This window comes from Diabrotica undecimpunctata, chromosome 9, assembly GCF_040954645.1.
Source record: "Diabrotica undecimpunctata isolate CICGRU chromosome 9, icDiaUnde3, whole genome shotgun sequence".
Taxonomy (NCBI): domain Eukaryota; kingdom Metazoa; phylum Arthropoda; class Insecta; order Coleoptera; family Chrysomelidae; genus Diabrotica; species Diabrotica undecimpunctata.
Window position 1 is genome coordinate 8,685,879 of NC_092811.1, and position 8,696 is coordinate 8,694,574.

The window sequence follows — 8,696 nt, forward strand, 5'->3', positions numbered from 1 at the left end:
TTTTGCATAGAATTCTGGCAGACTAAACTGAGTGTGTGTGTATAGCAAGGAATATGGCTTTTGGGACCTAGGAAAATATTGGTAGTCTTCACTATATTAGCCCCATTATCTATGTATTACCCCCATTACAAATAAAATATATGTTAACATACAGTGTAAAAATAAATCTCTGTAATTGCTTACAAACAAAGTGGAATTAAAATCTTAATATAGTTGTAGATATATATATATATATATATATATATATATATATATATATATATATATATATATATATATCTACAACTGTAGATATATACTGTTGAAGATATATAATTGTACAACTGTTGTAGATATATAATTGTAGAACAAAATATTAATTATATATGAAACAAGATGAATTAAAATAAACAAAACAGTGGCTCCAACTTGTCAAGCTCTTTTTATCCGATTTTTCAATGAAACCATAGAGACACCAAATATATCTAAATTATTCCTATTTATAATTTTCAGTGTTCGCGCAATGGGTGAGTGCATACCATAATTTGTACGATGAAGAGGTAGATAAAACAGATCAACATATCTGAGACTTCTGGAGGGAAATATAAACTAATAGATTGGAGAAGTTCAGGACAACAAATTAAACCATTTATTAATTTAAACACAAATACTAAATCAGAGTTATCTCGTCGGATCATTAATAAATCCATGTTGAGTGTTTTTAAAATATCTATAGTATCGTGATTTATAATGCATATGTTTAATTTATATGCCTAATATCTTAAACATTTGTTCTGCGATCTCTCAAATGCAGTAGAATGAACTTTCACTTTAGATAAGACCAAAGCAAAATAAGCCGATCTCAAAGCCCAAACAGATTGGTACTTTCAATAAACCTTGCTCATAATCCTCACAGAAATATTTTAGTTTTCTAGTATCTGCTGCTAATTGAAGACATCTTACTTGTGTAGCTGTTACACTGGCGCAATTAATATGTAAAGCCCTCTTACATCCATCACATTTGATTGAAGTCTTATTTTCTGCCGTATATTTCTTTTGCATATTAAGCATTTGCCCGTATTTTAATATTCAACAGAATATCAACCATAGACCCTTTAATAAAGATATAATAATTCATAATTTATATTTAAATGGGAATAAGCCACATTAAAGGTTAAAATACGTTTATTGACGTTTCAATTTCCACTTCGGAAATCGTTCTCAAAATACAAACTATTTGTTTTTTGTTACTTAGTGAAAAATTCTTCTAATAATTTAATTTTATCTGACTCATCTATATTGACAATTCAGACATACCTTATACATTTTAAAGTAGACGACTTTAAAATGATATTGCCAATATTGTTGAGTTGCGTTCCTGGGACGACTTTACTTATAAGATAGTTCATTCGATTACATGAAATCAACTTTAACTTGAGAATATCCGTCAGAAAAGATCATAACATGTAATTCGTCTTTAAAAAGACAAATACATGCCATGATGACAGTAAAATTCTCCTGTTAGTGATTCCATAGTAAATTATGAGGGAAAAACCAGGAAAAAAACCTCATAATACTATCCCGACATGGTAAGTATTTGATCGTGCATTTAGTTTACCTTCAATAAACACCAAATTCCGATTTTATATGTTTGTTAATTAAAAAACATAAATGATGTATTCTCCATATGTTACTGACTTACCAATACAGGTATTTTCCTTTTAATAACTTCCTCTTTCAATATGGGTAACCAGATCCTACTACATTCTGCCGAGGAATTCGCGACACAATTGGTCTCATTTAGCATAATTAGAGCCGCTTCTTTGATTTTTCTCTTTTTACCATCCGTTTCTTTTAGGACTATATTTGAATCATTCCATTGAACCCTATGTTCATTATCCCATGCGTGTTTACAGATTTGAGATCTATCAAATTCTCTATTTTTAATATAGGATTGATGTTCAGTTATTCTAACATTTAATGGTCTTGATGTTTCACCTAAATAAAACTGATCGCATTCACAAGGTATTTTATAAATGCAATTCTTTGTCCTTTCTTGTTCATTGTTAGGTTTGGTTTTGGACAAGATAGATCTCAACGTGTTTGTTGTTTTGAATGTTGTTGAAATGTTGAATTTATTTCCTATCCTTTTAAGCTTTTCCGATAATCCTTTTATGTATGGTATTGTTATTTTCCTCGTATTATTCCTTGCATATGTTGTAGGATCTCGTTCTAAGTTGTTTTGTTCTATTCGATCGATTGTTGAAAATTCCTTATTTATAAACGATAAAGGATAATCATTTTTTAATAAAACAGATGTTAACAAATGTTTTTCCTCCAAGAACGAATTTTAATTACTTGCTCTAACGAATTTTAATTACTTGCTCTAACGAATTTTAATTACTTGCTCTAACGAATTTTAATTACTTGCTCTAACGAAAATTCGTTCTTGGAGGAAAAACATTTGTTAACATCTGTTTTATTAAAAAATGATTATCCTTTATCGTTTATAAATAAGGAATTTTCAACAATCGATCGAATAGAACAAAACAACTTAGAACGAGATCCTACAACATATGCAAGGAATAATACGAGGAAAATAACAATACCATACATAAAAGGATTATCGGAAAAGCTTAAAAGGATAGGAAATAAATTCAACATTTCAACAACATTCAAAACAACAAACACGTTGAGATCTATCTTGTCCAAAACCAAACCTAACAATGAACAAGAAAGGACAAAGAATTGCATTTATAAAATACCTTGTGAATGCGATCAGTTTTATTTAGGTGAAACATCAAGACCATTAAATGTTAGAATAACTGAACATCAATCCTATATTAAAAATAGAGAATTTGATAGATCTCAAATCTGTAAACACGCATGGGATAATGAACATAGGGTTCAATGGAATGATTCAAATATAGTCCTAAAAGAAACGGATGGTAAAAAGAGAAAAATCAAAGAAGCGGCTCTAATTATGCTAAATGAGACCAATTGTGTCGCGAATTCCTCGGCAGAATGTAGTAGGATCTGGTTACCCATATTGAAAGAGGAAGTTATTAAAAGGAAAATACCTGTATTGGTAAGTCAGTAACATATGGAGAATACATCATTTATGTTTTTTAATTAACAAACATATAAAATCGGAATTTGGTGTTTATTGAAGGTAAACTAAATGCACGATCAAATACTTACCATGTCGGGATAGTATTATGAGGTTTTTTTCCTGGTTTTTCCCTCATAATTTACTATGGAATCACTAACAGGAGAATTTTACTGTCATCATGGCATGTATTTGTCTTTTTAAAGACGAATTACATGTTATGATCTTTTCTGACGGATATTCTCAAGTTAAAGTTGATTTCATGTAATCGAATGAACTATCTTATAAGTAAAGTCGTCCCAGGAACGCAACTCAACAATATCGGCAATATCATTTTAAAGTCGTCTACTTTAAAACGTATAAGGTATGTCTGAATTGTCAATATAGATGAGTCAGATAAAATTAAATTATTAGAAGAATTTTTCACTAAGTAACAAAAAACAAAATTTGTTTAATTTACTAATGTTTGTATTTTTAGAACGATTTCCGAAGTGGAAATTGAAACGTCAATAAACGTATTTTAACCTTTAATGTGGCTTATTCCCATTTAAATATAAATTAATTTAAAATGCCACAAGAAAATAGCTTCAGAACAATATCATAATTCATGCTGCACTGGCAAATGGTAATTACTTATCTATCACTATCAACTTGTTCCAATTGCTTCAAGTTTTTGTTTGAAAAAGAAAAACCAAGATATAAACCTCTCATTGCAATTTACAAAAAAACAAGTTTTTTCAAAAAATAAAGATGATCTTTATATACCAACCTTGTACTAATTTTGCATATTTACTTTTACTATTATTGTTAATATTTACCTGTACAAAAACAGTTTTTTGCGAGCAATTGCTAATGACAACCTTAGAGGTTGATTGATAAATATGTGCCTTCTCATTTTTAAATAAAAGAATATTTGTACCCCTTAGCACGGGTACTAATGATATGTTATCATGATTTTTTTACAAAAATGCTGAGTTGACTTTAGAATATATTTAGTAGTAATAAAAACTGAAATTTACTTAATTTACATGATATTTAATAGTAAAATTACATTAGATGGGCCCTGCGTGTTTCCTCAAGAATTTCCCTCCAATCGTCCCTATCCGTCGCCTTCCTCCGCCGAGCACGTATTCCTACATTTTTCATGGATGTAGTCTACATTTGTTTCTTATAGACTTATTTATTTTTATTCCTGTTGTTGAAGTTATGCATTTATTTAATTGCAGTAAAAAAAACAAATTTTTATAATAGTCTCATTTATATTTTAGGCTTTTCCCTAACCAACAATAAAATGGAAACTACAAACACACCACCTAAACATCCATATCACAAACAACTACAAATAAGTCAACCTGATCAAGAAACCATATTAAACAAAAGTGTGAAAGTTCACATTACAGAAAAACATTACAAGTGTGAAATTTGCTTTAAGACATTTACTATAGCAGGTAATTTGAAAAAGCATTTGCAATCACATACTGGTGAAAAACCTTACAGTTGTGAAATTTGCTTAAGAACATTTACTAGAGCAGATAATTTGAAAAAGCATTTGCGGATACATACTGGGGAGAAACCTTACAAATGTGAAATTTGCTTAAAGACATTTACTGCAGCAGATACTTTGAAAAATCATTTGCGTACACATACTGGGGAAAAACCTTACAAGTGTAAAATTTGCTTTAAGGCATTTACTACAGCAAATAATTTGAAAATGCATTTGCGGATACATACTGGGGAAAAACCTTACAAATGTGAAATTTGCTTTAAGACATTTACTGCAGCAGATACTTTGAAAAATCATTTGCGTACACATACTGGGGAAAAACCTTACAAGTGTGAAATTTGTTTTAAAACACATACTGCCGCAAATAGTTTGAAAATACATTTGCGAACACATACTGGGGAGAAACCATACAAGTGTGAAATTTGCTTGAAGACATTTACTACAGCAGATAATTTGAAAAAGCATTTGCGATCACATACTGGGGAAAAACCTTACAAGTGTGAAATTTGCTTGAAGACATTTACTACAGCAGGTGATTTGAAAAAGCATTTACGAACACATACTGGGGAAAAACCTTACAAGTGTGAAATTTGTTTTAAAACATTTACTGCCGCAAATAGTGTGAAAATACATTTGCGAACACATACAGGGGAAAAAGCTTACAAGTGTGGAATTTGCTTTAAAACATTTGCTACAGGAAATAATTTGAAAATGCATTTACGAATACATACTGGAGAAAATCCTTAAGCATGTAAAGTTCGTTTTAAGCAATATTCCCAGCGAGGTGATCTGAAAAAACATTTGAAAATAAATATTGAAAAAATAGTGTAAATATTGTTTTAAACAATTATCGAATGCATATTCGGTATGTCCATTGAAATAAAAACATATTTTCGGGATATGGTCAAACAGCCATTTTTGGGCCTCTTGACCATGACACCGAACACCGTGTTCGGTGACCATGATCTTTCTGTCGGTGTTATGTCTGTCACTTGTCACTAGAGAACAGACATTGTAAAAGATATGTAGAAGTCTAAATAATAAAGATTAAACTAACAATAGTTGTCTCAATAAAACCTTACAATGCCTATCCACTGTTAAATATCGAGGAAATGGTGTCCAATGTATCACAATTTACTGTCTAGTGCAATAGATTTCCAAAGTGTATACCATCCGGTTCCAATACTTCCACATGAAAAAAAGTACATAGCTTTTGAAGCCGCTGGGAAACTGTACCAATTTTGTCTCATTCCGTTTGGTGTCACCAATGGTGTATCCAGTTTCCAAAGAACAATCGACTGGCTCATACGCACAAAAAACCTTGAAGGGATTATGCCTACCTTGATGACATAACTGTTTGTGGTAAGACGAAGGTAGAACATGACAAAAATCTTGAGAACTTTCTGAAGGCCACAGATAAATATGGCTTGACACTAAACAAAAGCAAGAGCAAATTCAATCAAACAGTAATAAATTTACTTGGTTATACTATAGGACCAAACCATGTCATAAAGCCCGATGGTAGCAGACTACAACCCTTATTAAAATTGCCTTCACCGAATGACACTGCATCTCTCAAAAGAGTATTATGTACAGGACTTATCGCCTCCTTCAGCAGTATCTTGAAGATCTGAAAGAAGTCGTCATTTACCACGGTATTTGGAAGATTATAGTGTGGAAGAATGATGTGATATTAACCTAGTTAGTATGGCTGTGGCTATAGACTTTGAATATTGTAGGCCACTTTATACCATGGTACAATGAACACATTGTACTACGACTTTATACTGTCAGTGTTTGACAGAAGTCACTGTTTCTACCATATTAATTTCTATTGTTTTTGTTAACATTATCTGTACAATTTATGTTGATTAAAACCTTATATCATAAATTTTGCTTTAACTTTTCAATAAGTTTCTCAACTTATTTCTTTGGTTGCCATATGTAATCGCTTGAGGATTTTACACACTTCCGATAAGATTTCGACCTCAGCTGCGGTTACCAGTAGTGTGGAAGGATATGCAATCATTTATGATTGGTCGCAGTACCAGAGAACAACCCAACACATGTGTCTCTGTTATTCTAGGGCAGTACTAAAAATCTTTCGATCGTGTTAAATGTTGAGCTCCACCTAGTCGGAACTGATTGAATTACCTTTTTATTTGGTGAAGCAATTCTTAGTTCATGGTGCTTGTTAAGGTTGATTACGAAACTAAACTGATGCAACTAAATATTATTGGTGCATAACTTGTAAACATGATGGAAAACAATTTCAATGCGCTACCGTTCCTTTCCAAGACATTAGACGTTTCCATCAAAACTTCTACTCTCAAAAGATAAGGTTTACCAAGATAATTTTATTCTGAAGTTTTCCTCCTCAGTAGAAGTTAAAAGAAGAAGACCAACTTCTGGATGGTACAAAAGTCAACCTATGAGGACCAAATATTTTATAGGCTTGAAAGATAAATCCATGATCCCTGTATGCCTTAACACGTTCATAGGTTTCACGATTTCGGGTAAATGATATTTTGAAGCGTTTAAGAGAAACCGGTCAGCTTAGTAAAGAAAACAGAGGAGGTGTCAGAGTATCTACTAAAACTTTTCGTAAGAAAACGCATGTAATGAATTTTATAAATAGATTCAAATGTTCAGAGCTTCATTACTGTGCCAGTGTGCCAAACACAAGGGCAGAAAATATCTTTCCGCTGAGTTGAATATTAGAAAAATGTGGAAAATTTATATTAGTTCACTCACAGAAGATCCGAGTGATTTGAAAGTAACACACTGGTACTTTAGGTCAATTTTCAACGCGAAGTACAATCATGGCTTCGGATCCGCTAGGGCAGACGTTTGCTCTACTTATCTACAGTTGGATGAACGATAAAAACAAGCAGAGTAAGGTAACAAAAAACAAGAGTGCATGAGTGAAAATGTGTTTATAAGTTACGTGCTAAGGCTTTTTTTGAATCACTAAAAATGCACTGACCCGAAATTTTTATTTTCAGTTTTGATTCTCAAAAAAAACCTGCCCTTGTCCAAATTACCAGATAAAGCCACTTACTATAGCAGGCAAATTTACCTTTACAACTTCACTGTGGTCAAAGGGAATTATAAAAGGAAACTGACTCCAGATAATGTGGCATCCTACATTTGGACAGAAAACGAGTTTAAAAAAGGATCTAATGAAATTGCCCTATTAATACTGTGCGATTAGTGAGTGATGGATGTGGGGGCCAGAACAAAAATTCTTGTTTCTGGCTTTCTAAACATGCACCAAAAAATGTAAAAACGGTGTTCTCTCTTCCGAAATGTGTATGAGAAAAAAAGAGGTGATTTACAAACCATCAGAGTACATTCCGAACGTGATACATAGCCGAACATTCCAAAGTAGTAAAGGTTGGCCAATACTGTGACGTCTTTGAATGGAAGAAATAAAAGGATGTATTCATGAAAAAAACATCACAATTTCATTTTCAACTGGGGATCTGTAAAAGAATTATTCTGACAAGAACTAAATATGAAAATGTTCTTGTTAGAAATGAGTACACATACAAGTCAGACATGGGTGTGGCAAAGTCTTTAACCAAGCCAGGAACACTGCTTTTGAACATGAAACCAATTTAATGTTTATTTCTAACCCACAACCCACAAAAATCATAATATAAATCCCCTCATTTTTCTTGGTTCTAGTTTTTAATTTAACGTTAAAATATAAATAGAGCAAAGTTCAAAAATTTGCATCATAACTAACATTAGGTATCCATGAGATTTTGCTACAAAACTCACAGTTAACCACATTTTGGTACAAAACTCACATTGTCTGAATTTTAAATTAAATTTACAAAACAATCTTCATTGAATACACCCATAAAGTTTAGGCAAACAGTGTCTATGATAACGAAGTTGTTACACAAAAAAAATTGAAGCATTATACCAAAGAATATAGTTAAGCGTCTATATTCTTTGATGATACTATGACCATCAATAAATAATCTTTAATAAATAGTTTGGAGATATCCTTTTGGGTACGATTATTGTAATTATTAAACCTTTATTTAATATTATTATTTTGCTAATTGAATAATTTCATCACAGAATGCATAC